This window comes from Tympanuchus pallidicinctus, unplaced genomic scaffold (assembly GCF_026119805.1).
Source record: "Tympanuchus pallidicinctus isolate F22 unplaced genomic scaffold, pur_lepc_1.0 scaffold31, whole genome shotgun sequence".
NCBI lineage: Eukaryota > Metazoa > Chordata > Aves > Galliformes > Phasianidae > Tympanuchus > Tympanuchus pallidicinctus.
The window spans coordinates 1,069,811-1,089,719 of record NW_026294749.1 but is presented as its reverse complement, the minus strand read 5'-3'; the positions used below and the strand labels follow the sequence as shown (position 1 = coordinate 1,089,719).

The window sequence follows — 19,909 nt, the reverse complement described above, 5'->3', positions numbered from 1 at the left end:
TCAAGCCTCTAGCTATGAATTGCTTATGAAAATCACATATGAAAAAACGCATTAGTTCACATGAAACATTTGGTACTTTAGAGAGAAAAAAAAATCCTCTAATTGCTGTTTTATTTTTATGTCAAGTACATGTTTTTTCAACATAATCCTCTGATTAGAGCACATAAAATAGCCTTTAGTTTCAACCACTTATTGTCTCCTTACCCTACTAACAGTATTAGGTTTGGAGAGAAACAGGCCTGAAGCTAAAATAAATCAGTAAATTACATTTCAAACCATGGTCCTTTATTGTTGCACACTGGGCAAACACAACAAGGACGACTCAAAAGACTGGTTAATTGCCTTAGGAATTGGAAGTTCAAAGTCAGGCCCAGCAAACACAGCATTGCAAGAAGAAAAAAGCATGCAGTCGAAGGAAAAGACCTCTTCTTCAAAGCCTAAACTGAGGCTGAGATTTCTCTTACAATTTTCCTTCAATTTACTATAGCTAGTGCACCACTACTACTGCTAGAGATGAAATTCTAACATCTTCGAGATGTATAGCATGTGTATTATTCTGTGGAAGGCCAGAAAATGAAAGCTTAAAAAATCCAAGAATATGCTTAAATTAGACATAAAACTTACATTAAAATTGAGGTTGGAAGGGACATTAGGAACTCTCCAGCCCTATCTTCTGCTCAGAGTAGGACTGGATTCAAAAGTAGACCAGATTTCCCACAGCCCTTTCTAGCTGAGTTATAAATACTTTCAAGGATGGAGATCCATGACCAGCTTCAGTGGGATTTTTTTTCCCTTTATATCCTCTTAAAAGTTTCCTTTTCTGTAGCTTGAGAACATTGTTTCTTGTTCTTCCGTACTGTACCTCTGAGGAAAGCATGGCCTGGCCTTCTCTATAAGCTTCTGTAGGATGCTTTCCCTGCACAACTGCTCCATGACCAGTCTGCACATATCCTGCACTGCTGGGCATCATTCTGCCCTCAGTGCAGCAGTTTGGCTTTAGTACTGTTGAATGCCTTGAGGTATTAGAACGAGGCCTGAAGCTTTTCGTGTCTCCTCTAGCAAGCATATTGCATCTACTGCAAAGAGTCAGAGCTAGGCCTTCTCAACCCTGTCACAGAGTCAACCCATGCATACACAGAATAACGTTAACATTCATTAAGGGCACATCTTCCACACTCACGCAAACCTGATATATAGGCAGTGTTTTTTGGAAGTTCAAATAAGCAAATCAAAAGCTCACCCTGTTCTGTACCCAGAAAAAAAGGTATTAACTAAAGCCTTAATATTTTTCTTGTCAGCAGCAACAAATTGCATAAATCCAGTTAATGAACTCATCAGATTTATTCCTGATGTTAATAGGCAGTGAAAATTACCTCTAAACATACCAAAGTTTATAATAGAGCACTATGAATCTTAAGTATTGTTAATGATCATTTCTTTAAGCAGAAGAACGGTGTAAGCATCAGCTTTATAGCTAGCACCAGAAAACAGCTGAGTCTCGCAAACAAGAGTCAGCATCAATAAGCAAACATCATTCTGCAGAGCAGGTGGTGGGAACCTCTCTGTACTGCCTGAGACAAAATGAGCATCTGCATGAATATTAACATAATTGATATTTACAACCTTATCACATAGTCATTCAGCTACCTCAGGGCTTGGGCAAGATTCCCTAGGTCAACACAGCTTTGCTACAAGAAGAAAATGCAAAGGTACGGTAGTAAGTGCAATAAGATGTCAATTATAAGGCAGAGTGGAAATACACAGTGATGCAAAGGAAATGGCAGCAGAGCACCCAGATTTTACAATCTCTGGAATCAACTGTTAGAAGGAAGCTCCACATTTTCTATAGAGCCACTGGAGCATCAGATGCCTTCGGAGTAATTCAATTTCTGTTTTTTGAATGAGTAGTACAAAGCAAAGAAATCTCACATCCTTCGACATATATAAGACAGATCACAGATGCATCCTGGCGTAGTAATCCTCTATCTTAGCAATACCAAGATAGCACTGCTGTACTGTTTGCAGAAATCACTTTTTGTTTTTAACATACAGCTGACAACTATTCTGTAGAACCTCTATGAATGAAAATGTGCTCCCGGACACTTTTTCTGTTGAAGAGATGGAAGGAAGATTTGGAAATGAAAGATTGAAGTTATTTCATCTCATCAGGGTGTGCTATAATAAACTTAGTTTAGCCTGGCTGGAAGCAGTAGTGTTAAAGGCCAGTTCCTCAATGAATGGGACTTGGAAGTTTCATGCTGGAGTTGTCAGCTGATACCAGCTACAGTTGAAGACCCAATTTAAGGCATCTTTGTGGGAAGTAGAGCAATTGTCATCCCCTAAAGATTCAAACCAGAAAATCTAAGCAGAGAAGTTTGAGTAAATAAAGGTTAAATGCCCCCAGGTATCAGAGCATGTTTGTGACAAGAAGCAGTCTTTAAAGGAATGAAAGTATGAGGCATTCAAGCAATTGCACTGCAGTACAGGATATGAAGCTTGTGTCTTAAGCTCAATGCTGTGAATTTTCTCAGGCTGTTGAACTCCATGCTGAGCAGCAAGCCCTTAGGCCTTATTAGTCTTCTATACATCACATCTTCCTCTTTTTGTGCAAGGCATGAGCCTGTTTCATATCCTCCGAGTTACGGCAAACAAGATAACTCAGATCCTGTGGGTTCTCATAGGAAGCAACCAAGACTGTTTTCAATTTTCACACATTTGCATGATTCTGAGAATTTCAGTATCATTGTGAGTACCTGAAAACTAAACATAAGCCTAACAACAGTCTTTATGCAAGAGCAGCAGAGATGGAAAAACTAGATAGGTTAAACCTCTTCTAAGGCACTGCAGAGTAGATCCACTAAAACACTTACCTGCTAAAACATACTTACAACAACTCTCAGAGGTCAGACATTTCCAGAGCAACATGAAATAATACGCAGAACGAAGACTGAGGTTATGCACTCACAAGTAGCTTTGTGGTACTTGAGTTAGCAAGTCATCACAGAGCTGAGTAAGCACATGGAGCAAGAGAAAGCCCTGTTCAAGAGCTCTCTGGGCATCATTTCCAACAGCAGCAGCAGCCCTGGCAGCAGGCTGTTCACACAGCACTGCTTCAGCAGCTTGCCTATAGTGTTTATATTTGCAAATTTCTTGCTGCCAACAGTTGGCCTCTTTTGTGATTAAGATGGTAAGCATTAGCACAAGTGGCATATTACATCCTACATATATACATATACATTCCCAAGAAGAGGGATTCTCTATTAAAAAAAATTGTCTTATAAATCTCCCTCTCCTTCCCTCCAACCTACTTCTCACCATCATGGAATTCCCAAGATATGTAACCCAACAGGCCTCAGAACAGGTTATGTTAATGCTTGCTGGATGCTGTGACTTGGCATTGTGGGAACCACTTTTCCCTCTCTGTGGATAATCTCCTGAGAAAACCTGGTGTGAAGAATGCTTCTCATAGCAGCAGGAGCAAGGCAAATGGGGCCAATCTTGAGAGATAAATGACATTTGTCTTGCTTTTCCCAAATGCTTGTTTTATCTCAGAGCTCTCATCCTGTGTAATTGAGGCTCAGCCCTGTCATCCTTAAACACAAGCTTTTACAGAGAATGCAATGCAATGAAATGAGAACTTCAGATGCTCAATTCAGTTATTATGTGGTTAAAGTGATCCACTCCTTGAGTTTTCTCACAGGGCTCTCATTCTATTGGAATTCTCCCAGAGGAAGAAAAAACAAAACTAAAAGACATTCAAAAATCTAAACAGTTTTTCTTAGTTCTTCAGAGACATTTAATTGGAATTATGTTGTTCTCTATAAGAGATTGGGAGGATGAAGTTTTATTTCGGGTCTTGATTTCATAGCTTTGTTATTTTTCAGCTTCACATACTTGAGACAGACTCCGCCACTGAGAAAGGTCAACAGCTTACAAATCATGGCTACCTATAAATCAAGACTGTAGTTCAACTGGAATTACTGCACTTTGACGTTTCCCACTTCTATATGATCCATCCCAGAGCCACAAAGATGGAAAGCCCCTGCCTTGTCCTGAAGACTACAAAGGCTCTGGAAACACTAAAATAGAACATAAGATGTGTGGTAGCAGCAAGTCTTTATATTGTCAGCAGGGTGGGTTTGCTCTTACTTACATTCATGGAATCCACTATTGTCGGGGTGGGACTGAATGGGTTAATTAAGGACAGAATTGGCTCACTTAACTCATAGTAGCTTTTTTAATTCAAGATCTTTACTTTGTAGAAAGTGAAGATAACTGCAGAGGATTTTAATGCCTAAATATCAACATGAATAAGCTATTCTTAGAATATTTCTTTGCCAAACTTACTAATTTGAATTTGCATTTAGGATACTGAATCCCATTGCATGATCTTCTCCAAGGTTTTGGCATCCTCAGTCCTACCTTATGTGCTACTCACTCCAGATAATCCAAGCATCTGCTTTTAAAAATCAACAATCAGGAATTAGAAGCTATAATTTGATAATTGGGCAAAATTTAGGTTAAAGCGCTGCAACTAGTTCATGGCTTCTTAATCTCTGAATTTCCTTGAAAGCAATAATAGAAAGAAAAAGGAAATGAAGAGAGCATAAACTAATAGTAATGAGATGCAGTCAAAAAGACTACATTTAAACAGGAAAAAGAGCAATATTCATTAGGATAGGAGTTGCTTCCCAGAGGAAATAATGGAAATCCCATGGCTTGAAAAAGTAAAAATTTAGAATAGGTGAAATTTTAGAAGTCATATGTAGACTATCTTTCATTGTACTGAGTACAGCTATAATTTACAAATATGATTCTGAAGTTTTTTCTTCCTACAGACATAATGCTTGGGCACGTACATTTGTTTTACCACTAAGATAAGCAGCAGTATATCTCTTGTGCTATTCCCCTAAAAGAAGAAAGATACTTCCTGCTGGACCCATTCACTATTCAGAGATCCTTTGCTGGGGTGGGAGGGGTAGGGTGGGGAACTGAAAAATGGGCCTCCAAGGAACAAAGATGACATTTTATTGCTAGCTTAGTTGAAAGAAATTCAAGAAGATTTTGATGGCTTCTGTAGAGAGGAAAAGTGGTAGAAAGTAAAAGAACAGAAAACAGCATAGTAAGGCAGGAGGCAAAAGGTGCCCATTTAATTGATCTTATTATAGAGGCAGACAAAAAGAGATAAAAACCATCTGCAGCACTTCTTGAGAGGGTAGTGAGAATATATACTCCTTAAAAGGAAAAAATATATATATATTAAAAAAACAAACAAAACCCCAATTTTTTTTTTTTTAAAGCAATAGAGTAGACATGCATCAGCTACATCTGGAAGTAAAAGTCCTAGTCAATAAAACAATGGGGTTTTCTTTGCAATTACGTAACCTAAGCTAGATGAGCTTAGAAGGAAAGGATATGTAGTTTAATGTGAACTTGTGATAGAAACTACAGGTGTCTTGTTCGCATAGGATTTTATAGCTGGATAGCTAATAAAAATGTTTTATCTTGGGAAAAACACACGCTATTTTTTCATCCCCTTTACTGGCACTGAAGACAAAGCCTCCATCTGACTGTCCTCAGCTCCAGCAGCTCTAATAAATGTAAAATTCAAGTCCTTGACTCCATTCCATTTTGCTACCTTGCAGCTGCTCTTTGACTCCCCCCCCCCCTCCCCGCTCAACCATCTTCCTTCGAGTGCAGAACTGGGAATATTGAGTTCAGAATCTTCACAAGCTTCAGTCTTCCTTGTGTGTGCTAGGCTGTCCCAAAGCTATTTCCCAGCCCTCTACTGTGTGCCCTGCCCAGGGAGAAATATGGGTAATCCTATAGTTAATGGGGTCAATGGAAGGACTGGCACTGATGGAAAATACTGGCTGTCATAGTGGCTGCCTGAATTTTTAAAACAACCATACCAAGAGGGCTAGAGAAGATGCTACTCTCAGACATTTAGAATTATTGTGCAGAGATAGGTAGAAAAATGTATGTAATATGAGAATTATTTCTTAAATCTCACTTAGATTACAAAGCCTACTTTGTTAGTCATACAGATGTGATTTCATTCAATATAAAGGAATTTTACGTGGCTCACACTCTACTGCCACTTATAGATAAAAAGCATACTTGAACAAAATTATCACAAGCTAGCTTCACACTATTACCAAGGACTTCTTCCTGATTTCCCTGCTTTGTGAGCAGAAATGAGATATTGTAAAGAAAGAAGTGGGCATTAAAACAGCTATTTGTAAATAGTTCATTGACAAAAACAAAGGCTGATATTTGTATTCTTTCCATAGAGATGCAGTTTGGAAAACAATGAAAAAAACATGTTCAGAAAAGAAAAAAAGAATACCCATCTCCTGTTAGCAGACAGCATGGGTTTGTGGCACCATTCAAAACAAAAACAATCGGCCCAAATGCTAAAGTTTCCACCTGAATTTGGCAGAATATAAACAGCAAAAACTCAGTCACTGTCTTTCTTCCATTCTAGAGCAATCAATATTTAAAAGTATAATGCAAGTCACCTTTGATCAGAATAACGTGTAAAGAACAGGACACATATAGTCTTAAATATCTTGTGATAAATAGAAATGGCTGCTTATTTCCAAAGAAACCTTCATATTAAAACTAAGTAGTCTTGCAAAGTACACCCATAATGCAGTATTTTGCAGGGTTTTGTAATCCTTCCTTCTGAGAGCTTGAACAAAGAGTGGGTAGTTCAAATACTCTTCCTGCAAGTACAACAGTACATATCTTCCTGGACTAGAACTCGCAATTCTCACTCTCCAGATCACAAGTGTCACAGGAAAATCTGACACTAATTTCAACCAACATTAGATTGTGAGCAGCTCTATTTATAATCTGTGCAAAAGAACAACTACACAATCTCTAAGCATGCTTTTAAAACATTTTAACAACATCTCTAAGCCATGCTTTTAAAACTACTCTCTTCTATGTTTGTGAAAATAATGTTTATTTGTGACCAATAACAAACTCCTCACTGGGCTTTTGTTTTCCTATTTCTGAGTGCTCCAGGTAAGAGCAGAAGAAAAAAAATCAATGCTACATTTTCCCTGCTGGCACCGTACAGATTGCTTCAGCTTGCTTATGTATTTTAGAATTTACTCAAAGGGTGGAAATATACGTCATTTCAAAATACTCTCAGTCAACAACATGAGAAACAGCCTCATGCAGAAAGAGTCCATGACACAGGGCTAAGGACAACTGCGTACCTTCCTGACAACTATCTCCTCTTTCCTTATTCACACATCTTAGACATGCATCCTTGGTATTTGAAGTTCTGCTGTCCACCATAATTAAACAGAACAAATCCTGGTGATTTGCTGCTACTTTTTCCTCCTCCTGTTGGAGCTAGCTGTTGCAAGGCCCATATGTTTGCTGCTCTATGGGAGATACTGCGCTCCCTTAGCAGCATGCAGACCAGCAATTGGCTGCAGCCACAGGCAGCTGTGTTGATGGCTTGTGTCCAGTCAGTCCAAAGTGGCCGGCTTGTTCTCTGCGAAGTCATTTCCTTTGGATCCGTTTTTAATTTTAGGGAACTGGCACACAAGCCCTCTATTTAAAAGTTACCAACTCCAAGAAGAGCCAGTTGTTGTGCTCTGCGGCAAGCCCTATTTGCCACAAGTTTCAATCCCTACTGCTCCACCTTCTCACAGATGTCACTTTGGTTTGTGAGGGTTACTGGAAAATGTTACCTACAAGGTATTCTCTAGGTGTTCAGAATGCAGTTCTTACTCCAGAAAGTACTGCATTTTGTTGTCGAGTTGCTTTGTAAAAGTGATTCACCATCTTATCAGGAACTGCTGCTGAGAATAAAAAAGTCCTCAGGCTTCCTTCATCTTTGGTTAGCTCAGACTGTAGGCAATGCCTGAATCTTTTGTAGGTTACCATCTTCCCTTTCAAAATCTCACTGACACTCATTCGTCACTGGCCTGCAGAGACACTCAGGCTTAAAATACAGTCTTCTGCTTCTAAAACCTCACAATTTTCTGAAGATTTTACAAGAATGATATTGTACACAAAGTTTCCTTTATGTAAACTAAAGAGAGCTAAACTTGTACAATGGCCAATTAACACACAGAACTTACCAAATGGGAGAAAAATCAAATCAATCAATTGATGCATGCTTATGGCTGCCTGTGTGAGAGATACGAAGGAGATGAAGGGATACTGAAAGGCTTTTGCTATAATACTTATGTCCATTTTCCATGCAGACTGTGTGTTACTGGTTCATTCTGATATAAGAAAAATAAGGGATTCTCCTGCTCAGTTGATTCACTGAACTACAGTGAAAAGAAAAAAAATTCAGGAGAATTTTCTACAGGAAAAGAATTTGGACAGAACTTTTATACTGGCTTCACAAGAACTGTGGCCGTGTCAAGGGCAATATGCTTTCTGGGAGTTCATAGGTGAAGTGAATGGTTTCTTTATATTCATGCACTTTCCTCTACTCACACCAGTGTTGGTCAAATAAATAGGGTGAAACCTTCCCGATAATGGAACAGAGAAAGGAAAACTTACATCATTATTCTTACTGCAACAGCTTAGAAATTGGCTTTAATATGTACTCTCACAGGGTGATAATGGGAGACTACGGAGAACTAGAAAGCTTGATAAAAATCTTGTCAACATTGAAATATTTGATTTATATGACTCTTCCCATAACAATTATATGATTTTTAAATTAAACCACATTTTCTGACCAAGTAGACTGCAATCTTTTTTAATCTTCTTCTGTATCATTTTTCACCAAAGTGTCTATCTTTGTAATGTGTCGATCATTAGAATAATGCATATTTGATGAAAACTTGCAATAAATAACATTCTGGACACTGTTTCCAGTCACTGATTGATGTGCATAATACATTGTCTGCAGTATTTAACTGACATGTTTCAATTTTTTCAGTATCTGATGGGCACATACTGTATAGTAATGGAGAATTTAGATGACCTATTTTCAGTTACTCTTGCAGAAATAAAAGATTCATTAAGTTATAATTCTATACAAGGAAAAACAGCGTAATTCACCTGCAAAGTCAAGCTCACTAATTTTCAGATATGCCTGGAGACCAGCACACGCAGTATATTAAACAAGAATCTGGTCATTTGCAGTTTATGGGTGCACACAAGAGAAACTGAGAACAGCATCACTTCAGTTGCAGTGGTAGATGCATGATCACACATGACGACTTTGAGATTTGTTGGTCACCAGGATGTTTGTCCCTATCCTGGAAATGTCAGATGCCTCATCAGCAGAAATAACTTCGTTTTTCTCTAAGGAGTGGCAGTGAATATTTTAACTTCTACTGTATCACTGAGATAACTCCAGTCATGTTTTCTTCTGGGTTAGTATGAGTGTGTCTCTGACTGTAGCCAGTGAATCAAATGGCCTCAGATGTCACCGCACATTAGCTTCAAGTTAGAAACACCATAGTCAGTAAGAGATCACTTTTTGCTAGTATTGACAAAACTCTGACTCTCTATGAATTCGTGCTAATGATTTATTTCGAAAAGCGACTGGTACCTGAATGAAATTTCCTCCTCTCTTTAGGGCACAAGTAAAGAAAGAAGTTGCAAAGCTCCAGCCTATTTGGCAGATGAAAGCTGTGAAGATGGGAAAAGGAAGAACTGTGGAGAAGAATGTATATATTTTATGAATATACATGTTTTTGTATGACAGAGTTTTAACACTCGTACCCTCCTTCCAGTTCAGTTCACTTGAAAATGATGAGTATCTTCCTTTTAAATACAAAAGCTCTTTAATTCAGGCTGTTCTAAACAGGGCAAAAGCAATTTAGATCAATCTGCATTGTTTATCCTTTCAGTTACTACCTAGAGCAGCTATTGTACCCAGGTGCTACACCATATTTTTCCAAGAACCTCACTTAGAAAAAAATAAAATGCAAGGTGCATATTGTGATCCTCCCCCCCCCCCCCCCCACCCCACCAGTCTAACATTCTATACCCAATCATTTTTATATGGATCTTTTGGTGCAAGTAAATCAGTACTAACGAACTTTTGAGAACATGTACTCAGTGACTCAGATGAGCACTGAACATATCAACCCTTTTTTTGCTATATGTTCTCTCACACAACAAGATGAAGAACTCTTCAGTAATAGAACAGAGGAAAGCTGGGGGACAGGAATGCTCTGCTGGAAAGTGGGAAAGAAAAAAAAAAAAGATATTTTCTTATTAGAAGGAAGTTTTCAATTTTGGTGTTAAAACAATGAAAAAACAAAATGAAAACAAACACACCACAGCCTCTGAACTTGTTGTTAGAAGTGCTCTGAGAAGACTCGCACTTGATGTTATAGCTGAAGAGCTATAGAAACTGCAAGTCACTCCTGCACAGTTGATGCAGGCTCCGAGGCTAAGTAGGCTTATTAAGTGATCTTGCTGGTAAGATTATTTCTGCTTTTTCAAATATATGCAAAACATAGGGGGCAAGAATAAAAGTTAATGCCCACCATGAGACTGGAGCTAGGGATCAATATATTGGCAAGACCCTACAGATCTACTCAATGCAGAATAGAACAGATAATGTGTCTAAGACTCTCCCATAAAAGTAATCTTAAGAAGTCAGGTGTCCAGCTGGGAACTCTTCATGTCACTATAATGGTGTAGTAACAACATTCTCCTAAGCCTTTCTGTCCCTAAATGAATTTTACTAGGTCATTGATTGATGACTGTCAGGAAAGATTTCAATTTCTTGCCATTTAGTCTATTAAATTTTGGTGTACACACATGCAAAGTCCCCAAAACTGGGACACAGAAATAGAGTCTTTGATGTTTGTTCCTTTATGGAATATCTCACAAAAGTGATTGTAATTGTTGTATCTTCAGTGAGTATAACAGTCCAAACTGCTAAATAGCTGGAGGGGAGAATACTACAAGAAAAGACTAATTTGGAACGAATTCAGTCTCTGCCCCCAGTAGCAAAGGTCTTAAAGTAAACCATAAGATGCATGTTTGGCCATAATGAAATATCACACCTCAGGCCATTATGAGCCAGAAAAGCCTCAAAAGAGATTATAGTACTCTAGGGTGTGCCTACAGAGCATAGATTTGTTAACTCTGTTACGATAACCATTACTTGGAAGAATTTTATTTCCAGGGGTGAGAAAATTTATAGAAAATGGCAGGACAGATGTGCATATACTTCCATGAAGAAAAATCAAGATACCCAAGACTTACTGACTAATGAACATAATGACTGAGCATCATCCATGTAAATGCTGTGCAGACAGGAAAAGCTTAAGTTTCTCTTTACTGGTTACTGCACCTTTCTCACTACATTACCTAACTAAATAAACAAACAACAAACCAAATCAAAATAAAATCCCAATCTCTTACTTCACAAATTCCTCAGTTAAGAAGTGAGCACCCATGCAAGATGAGTTTCTTGAACCCATCAGAAAACCAGGGGTAAATAAATATTCATTCCAAGGCATTCATCAAGTACCTCATCATTCAAATATGAAGGGAAGGAAAAAAGACCTCAGGGATGATCACTTTTGAGAAAACATCTTTCTCAGTGCCACTGAAGAAGCATTCCCCCTACTCTGCAAAACTACGTTAGTGCTGTGTGGTGCTCAGGTTAGAGCACCATGAATTGAACCCCAAAACCGTCACAGAGAACTTATTCCATGAAATAATGGATTTTCTTCATAGCAACGGAAGTTCACTACTTTTTTGCTTTAACTTTTTGCACCAAATGGCAAGATTTTCTAGCCTGGATAGGCAGAGCTAGCCAAATGAGACAGATGACAAAAGGAAGGAGTGGGGAAGACTGGCAATGGAAAGGGTGGTTTCCTACCAAAATTCAGATCTCCTTCTTAATTAAATGGCCTGTGGTTTTCTGCAGTCCAAGTAAGCGTTTTGATTACCTTGCTGTTGATGTACCTGGGGGCAAGAGTGAGGAGTAGAAGATGCAGTGAGGTAGCATTTTGTAAATCCTGAAAGAGCTTCCAAGGTTAGAGACATAACTTCCAGCATTAGACTGCAGCTCAATTCTCTATTTGTTGTTTTATCTCACTGCAACTAAGGCTTAAGGAAAGAAAGCAGATGTTTTCACTTCAGAGCAAAAGGAAATTTAGAAATAATTGGGCTATTGACATCACTGTTGATTAGGATAATTTTCTTTTGGAAAAGTTAGAATCTGTTTGTACATCTTCAGATTGTGTAATACATTCCAGAGATATGTGAAAAGTATTTACTTAGGATAAAAATATGTAGCTGTTTGATAAAGCCATTTATAATAGTAGAGTTTTGGTTAGAATTATGCAAAATACTGCAAATAATGGCAAATGCTTTAGAGTAAATTTAAGCACGTATTAGAAATGGAGCAGTGCTTGCTTTAATTTTGAAAAGAGAGACAACAAAGGAGCGGATGGAGTGCAACCATCAGAAGTATAGAAAAAACACCTCCCATACAGAAATGTTTAACCATAAAGAAGCTCTTGCATTACATTTAATGCATGCATATCACCCATGGATCTGTTCCAAGCATGAAGCATCAAAAAAAGCATAGGCAAGCTTCCAAACAATCCTCATTTTGAGATGTGCACCTCAAAACAGATGATGTATCAAAGTGTTTTTTGGCCTAGATCTATACCAGTTCTGCTATTTTAGAGTAAGAATCAGGTAAGACAGTAGATAGGTATACATGTAATGCAAAAATCCTATTAGAGAATTGAAGATAGCAAAAAAAGTTGGCAAAAAAAATTGTTTTAAACTTGTCTAATAACGTAATATCTTTTTTAGCAGAGAATGCCAAACCTATTTCTGAGAGTACTTGAGACATCACACATTTATCATAGTTCTGTTTTCCTTCTAATGCATCTTTCTCAGTTTCCCCTTTTTCTTCCCTACTCCTTGTAGATGGAAATGAGCTACAAATGCCTAACACAGTTTTATAGGCAGGAGCTTTCAATTCACGGCTTGCGTACAGCTTTATACTTTCAACTTTTCCTTGTATAACAATGAACTACAAAAGTAGGTAGTACCTTTGCTTCACCCTCAAAGTACTTCCTATCCTGCTGTTCCATACAGGAGTCAATTTATGTATTTAAAGAAGCAAATGAACAGGGAAGGAGGAAATTCAAGGCTAAACACGACAGCTCTTCTTGGTAATTTTGCCATTATCAAATAGTCCAAACTTCCTCTCTGCATCAGTTCTCCACTGCATCTCCATCTGCACATAACATCTGATAAATGCAAGAAACCAGAAGGCATTGCCTTCTTTGATAAAAATCTGGTCTTCTTCCATGAGACAGAAGCATACAGCTACACAAGCACTCAGCAGAAAAATACTTGGAAGTAGACAAAGTATTTTGCATATCAAAATTTCTTCTGAGAAGCACAAAAAAAAGTATGTAAAATACTATTTTGATAATATATTTCTCAGGTCAGAGTGCAAGGGAAAAATGTACGTAGAATAGACTACAGTCTTCTGAATTTTTCAGAAGCATATCTAAGTGTTTATGTGAGTGTGTGTATACAAATCAGCATATATCTATCACTGACATGCTAGCCACTGCTGGCACTTCCAGGGGCTCTGGGAAGAGAAGTCTTCTAAAGCACACCAGGTCCTGCTCAGTGTCAGCATTGAATAAACCTGTCTGCCTGCAATTCAGTGGCAGCAGGCGCTCCCTAATGAGCCCTCTCCTCCCTTCATTTGCAATTAACTCCATGCTACTACTTTGGCAAGAGATTTGAAATTAAAATCATTTTCACAAAGAAGTTTTTACTTGTTGGGCCATGAAGATGCAAAAGGGGGGGAAGAACAGCATTAATTTCCAGTTCAGTCAATGTATCATAAAGCTAATTACACTGGAATTTTTTCCTTAATTTGCATTGCCACATTAGTTTTTCCCTGCCTTCTTAGTAGGATTCTTCAATGCTTGGTAGTAAATACAAATATTTGCCCAATAGGGTTGGTCGTTGTTTTCCTTAATCGCCATTCAGGTGGGGAACAGAGAGCTTCCTATGACCCATCTACATCTTGCAGACTGTTTCAGGAGGTATTAAAAATAGCATGAAGCATCAAACCTTATTACACTTTAGCGCAACAAACATATAACCAATATTTAAATAGAAGGAATAAATAGAATGAAAGAACCGTGTGCCTCACACTGAACTTTTTTCTGACATCTGTATTTCCCGGTGCTTTGAGAGCTTCATGATAAAAGAACATTTTATTTAGCATTTTCAGTTTCATACCAGATACTTCAATACCAGGCTTGGTGAAACTTGCATCATGCATTTTTCTCTAGAGAAGCAAAAACCTCACACTGGAGATACCAATTATCCCTTCACAGCATTTCTGCCATGTTGTCAGTTTCCATACCAGAAACATCTGCAAAGCAGAACTAATATTCCCCCTATGGGTGGATCTTATTTTCTATATTGATCCAGTGCATTAAGAGCTTTCCGGCAGCCCCTGGGGCAAATGGTTGTAAGAATCCATTGGAAACTGTACTCAAAATCTTTCACCCCAGTTCAGGTTCCCCCCTTCTGCTGGTCTGGAAAATGCTTTTAGGTATTTTGACTTAGAGTCATTCATACTGGAAAATATATCTTAGAGATCTAGTCCAATCATCAACCTATCACCACCATGCTCACTAACCATGCCCCTCAGTGCCACATCTATAAATTTCTTGAATACCTGCAGGGATGGAGATTCTACCAACTCCCTGGCAACAGCCTGTTCCAATACCTCAGCACTGTTTCTGGAAAGAAATTATTCCTAATACCCAACTGAACATTCCCTGGAAGCAATTTAAGTCCATTACCTCTAGTCCTATTGCTGTTACCTGGGAGAAGAAGCCGACCTTCACCTCACTACAACCTCCTTTCAGGACACTGTAGAGAACAATAACGTCACCCCTGAGCCTCCTCTTCTCCAGAATGAAGAACCCCAGTTCCCTCAGCCACTTCCTATAAGACTTGTGCTCCAGACACCTCATCAGCTCTGCTGGCCTTCTTTGGGCACACTCCAGGGCAACTTCAGACAAAAATAAAGTTTTGACTAAACCTGCAGCTGAAAACTCAGTCGATATTTATCTTTTGTACACTCTGCCAATGGCACATTTGCATGTTCCACAGTAGCAGTGCTACGTGAGCTTACTGTACCTTTGCTATCTCTAGCCAATACAGAAGTCTCTTGGAAAGATTAATGGGGATCCATTCTTCAGCACTGTCATTTCAGCACCTTTTATAAAGGTCATTTGCACTTAGAAATGAGGCAGTTAGAAAACAGTTAAGCATCTCTGTCAGAATGACTTTTAGGTCACAGGATGCAGAAGGCTTCAGCCCCGGTATGCATCACTCCCATAAAAAAACCTAGTAATTTACTGATAACCAAAATTGGTATAATAATTCATGCATGCAAATTAAATAGAAAACAGAAGTATTTCAGTAGGATAACATCCATTATTACAACACTGTATATGCCTAGGACAAAGCTGACAAGTTTCACGGGCATTTTCACCACAGTCATGGTGAAAATATTACATTTTATGGTTAGTCACAGATTAATGAGAAAATACTTTTAAGTGCAGTTTTAATATTTAGAAATTAGCAGAGATTTAACGGTCCTTATTTAGTGGAGTTAAGCAGAAGAAGAAAGCCCTCGAACAACTACAACATCAGCTTGTGATCTATGTCTCATTAATTCCTTTCAAACAGCCAGAAAGTGGGTGAAGAAAAGAGAATTCAGCAACAAGTGCTTTATATGAGGATTGATTTTTTTTGTTTGTTTTTAATGCAGAATGCAAATAGAATTTATGGAACCATAACTCCAGTGCTTTGAATTGTCCTAGCCCAAGCCCTGCCACCCAAAATGAAACACAAAGATATGATACAACGTGCATAGAAGGCAGACAAATACCAATTAGTTGCAGTAACAACATTTTCTGTCTTTGGAAGATCATGTTGGTGTCATTCATAAGAAAATACAGAAAACTCTCCAGGTGAAATTTATTTTTTTGCCTCCATCAACACTGCAGTGTCTTTTACAATTATAAACTTGACAGTGCAGGAGCTGCCCTTCAGCTGAAAGAGTTACACCAATCACAGCTTCAGGGTTTCTTTATTATATTGTTAGGAGGTGAAGTGAAAATCACATCTTCTTTCCAGAGTGGAAACAAAATAGCCTCTACATAGTGAAACATAAAAGTCTCTACCTCAAAGATCACAGAATTTATGAAAATAGCAACTTCCCTGTGACTACATTAACTTGCCATCAAATCAGTGATTCTCTGCAAAACTGCTACCTCTGTAGGATTTCCAGAAATTTGGCAGCACTTTCACAGAATCATTGAAGCTGGAAAAGATCACTGAGATCATATAGTTCAACCATCAAGCCATCATCACCATGCTTACTAAACTATGTCACTCAGTGCTATGTTTGGAGATACAGAAATCACATCCTTTTTGCTCCTTCTACAGCTGTAAAATCACAAAGAACAGGTGTTTGCAAGCCCTACATTTGCAAAAGAATACCACTGTGATCTTAGAAAACTGACACCCCAAAAATGAGATAATAACTTGCGTCCTTCAGCAGATGTACGTATCAAAACCACCTCTGCAGGTCTGGATAAATGAAGGTAGGAGGAAATTCAGATCATTCAGAGCTGTGTCTTGTTCTGTCCAACTACTACACACTGTGTTACAATTTATGTGTCCATCTTAATGCTGTTTCTTTTCATTCACAATCAAAGTGGTGCTTGATGGCATCAGAACTCTTTCATTGTTAGAAAGATGTTGATTCACTTAGGGAAAGGAACTTGTATTTGGAATAGGCTTCCAACAAGGAAAGATTTCTGAGAGAAGGCACCCCTAGGGTCTCCTTGGGAACCTTTCTGATTCCTCTGGTTCCTTCCAGGTGGACTTTTACAGCAAAGCCACAGAGACAAAGCTACCAGCTTGATGTGCTTATCTGGTTCCAAGCAGAGGACTGAACCTAAACCTCCCACAAATATACGAACTGCTTTAGCAACATGACCTTACTTTTTTAAAACGTAGGAATTTTTACAGAAACAAGCACAGCATTTAAATCATTTCAATAACCATCTGAATTGCAGGACAATGTCTACAGAGGGTCTTATATTCTAACATTCCAAAAGATTAACATGATTGATACACTAACAGATAATTTAGCACACATGCTCCTAAGTGTCCATCATCCATTTTACAAGCTTCAATACCTGCTCACAGAAGCTAGCCTTACTGTAACAATTTAAAATTATAATCAAGTACTTCTGCGTACGTGTTGCCACTTGCATAAGCAAGTGATTAATATGAAGATTTACAGACTTGAATATGGTGGTACGTACCCTTCTTAAGGTGCTTTCATCTGCCTAAGCATTGCGGATAAGATGAAGTCTAACAGGACACATTATAATTAAGCACATTTGTCTTTTTTTGCAATTATACTTACATTATTAAGTTAGATTAAAACATGGGTCAACAGATTCTTATCACAGACATCATTGGCTTAAAGTATAGCCAGGTCAGTTCCCTGCTGCTCTACTTTTCCCCCCATCATTGATTTTTTTCTTTTCCCCAGAGAAGAGAGAAATATTAAAATACAGTACTTGAACTGATCTTAGTCTGAGTGAGCACAGGGAGGCACTTGAAGGAGGGAAGCAAAAGAAAGATAAGATGAAAATAAGGACAAGAGACTTGTAATGAGGACCAAGCAAGGCCATAAGGATTTTTGTTTTATACTGATTTAAAACACCCCATAACCAGCTGCTCAGTTCTGAAATCATCTTCTTACCAGCACTACCAGTAAATCAAATCATTCAAACATTCGCACAAAAGGGTTGAAGATCCAAGACCATCGGCAGTCATAAATCCAGATACTCCAATGCACTGACAAAGAATATTTACCCCCCTGCACACAGTGTTTGTTCACTCTAGATAGGAACTCAATATCTGCTATATGAGAAAGCTTCATACCAGCCCTTGTATTTCAAGGCAAATGCTGTGGGTCAGACAGTAAGTGGTTAAAGTGCTGTAAATCCTCAGATGAGTCCACTCTCCACATAGAAGATGGTTTAGGAGGTACTAAGAGTAAAGGTCACAATTTCAAAATCTTCAATTAAAGGAAGTAAGCTACAAACCCCAACACTCCCTTCTCAATCTGAAGAATTAAACAGAGGTGCTGAAAATTGAATCTCAATTTTCAAGGGCTATATGGTAGGGTCTTTTGGAAGATTTAGCCCAATCATGAGACTCAAACTGGGTGCTTTGAAGCAACTCAAGTCACTAGTTATTTCAGACATTTTCTGCTGAGAGGCTGTAATCAGCAAGCCTGAAGCACAGACACCTGAGTCTGGTCAGATCCAATCATTGAATGAATTCACAGCTGGTTCTCGAGCAGCCCATTACTGTACTCAGGTCTCCCTATTACCAAAAACTCTACTACTCAAATGTCTGCTGCCCTCACTCTCCCATCAGTCCTGCAGTTGGATGTGACCATATCTGCAGTAAGGTATTTCCTCCCCTAGTCAATAAGCTTCAGACCCCCAAAGTCTGCACCCAAACACCCCACCAGTTTTTTTTTGTTTGTTTTTTGTTTTTTTTTCCTGCTTGCTGCTCAATCTGAGGTGTTTGAACTACGCAGCCCTATAGGACAGTCACACATCCTTTGGAAAAAGGCAGATGCTACTAACAAGCTCTTCGAGATGATCTGCAAACACCTTTGTAAAAACAGCATTTGGAGTTAGAAATCTCCTGGAAATCTAAAAGTATGTTCCACATTGCATAAATATGGCATTAAAAGTAAATCCATCACATTTTTATAGAAGAAAACAGATTACATCTAGATTAAGTAAAAAACAAAGAATTCCTACATGCCACTTAGACTACCAGCTTTTTCTCCAGTTCATACTCCTGAAGGACCAAACTGAACAGGTTATTGATCTCAACTTCAGCTAGCCCTACCAGGATGTAGCAGCTCACTGAGTTCATTCTGCACGTCACTGAGCTCCAGAGTACTTCACTGGAACTGCAAAGGATTTTATGTGGAGCAGTTTAACGCAGTCATGTGCTACACATAAAAACATACCTCTGCCAGTCTTTCATTCCAATAGAAATACCAGCAGGTTTGGAAAATGAACCTCTAGAGAAAAAGGAGCATTCCAGACTTTTCCCAGCTACATACTAAGACCTCTTTCAAACAACAGTATATTAGGGGGTCTTTCATCATCAGAGAACCACTGAAGCATGATATCTCTTGAAGCAACAGATACAATTAGCGATGCTTATCTCCTACATGGAGAAAAACACCCTTTCTGCCATCTCAAACTCCTCTTTGACAGAAGAAGATAACAATCACCTTAGCTGTTTTTACCTGCTGTAATGCTATAATGTGATGGAAAACACGAGAATAGCAGGGTGGCACAATCCTAGGCTACAGCAAATGAGAACAAGCCTAAATACAGCAGCCATAGAAAAAAAGAAAAAAAAAAAGTGCTTACCTTTGAGAGACCTCAGGTACACAGGGACCTCCAGCAAAATACCTTTGCTTCCACTGCCAACAATTAAATGAGGGATGGGAAGGATCCTGGCTATATCCCTTCTGGTCACTCAGCTGCACCTGAGCTCCCTGGGTTGGCTCTGCCTTCTCACCAGGTGCTCAATCATTGGCTCAGGGTGTGACTTAGCATTTCAGCAACACCTGCCCTTTTCCTTCTTTACAAGGTCTTTCACATATACTTTTAGATAAAAGGTCATAATAATCATTAAAAAACAACCTCTTCAGACTGCCATTCCACTGAGCACAAAACACAAGTAACAAAATAAACAGTTATGAAAAGAAGCAAAATCCATATACACTTGAGTCGGTTACTACAAGCATGACAAACTCAGGTTTATTCAC

The 19,909-nt window shown here is 38.6% G+C and overlaps 1 protein-coding gene across 1 annotated transcript in view; it reads right to left on the bottom strand.

Annotated features, from left to right (window-relative positions):
• The window catches only part of CDH20 (cadherin 20), a 209,483-nt gene extending 189,876 nt beyond the window's left edge, over positions 1-19,607 (bottom strand). Inside the window, exon 1 of the mRNA XM_052697946.1 lies at positions 19,509-19,607. The gene's annotated coding sequence lies outside the window, so the exon portion shown is untranslated. The remainder of the gene's footprint in view (positions 1-19,508) is intronic.
• Positions 19,608-19,909: the final 302 nt, after the last annotated feature.